This window comes from Geospiza fortis, unplaced genomic scaffold (genome assembly GCF_000277835.1).
Source record: "Geospiza fortis unplaced genomic scaffold, GeoFor_1.0 scaffold217, whole genome shotgun sequence".
Classification (NCBI taxonomy): domain Eukaryota; kingdom Metazoa; phylum Chordata; class Aves; order Passeriformes; family Thraupidae; genus Geospiza; species Geospiza fortis.
In genome coordinates, this window is record NW_005054392.1 from 2,047,586 (window position 1) to 2,047,851 (window position 266).

The following is a 266-nucleotide window of genomic DNA, read 5'->3' on the forward strand; positions in this document are numbered from 1 at the left end:
TGGGGGGGGGGGGGGGGTGGGTGTTATTGGATGGTAGTGTTCCCACAGAAAAGAAACCTTTACTTGGCGTGCAGAGCAATGTCAGCGGTTCATTCCTCCGTACCCGTGGAGTGTTTTGTCTGCTGATTCATGCATGCTCAAAAGTCAGGGGTGTTGCCTGAATGAAGAAGCAAGATAAGGGATAAGGCCCCTCCTGTGGGACTGAGGGCATTAGGCTGGGCTCTGCAACCCCTGAAACCAAACGTTCCTGGTGATTTTGCCACACG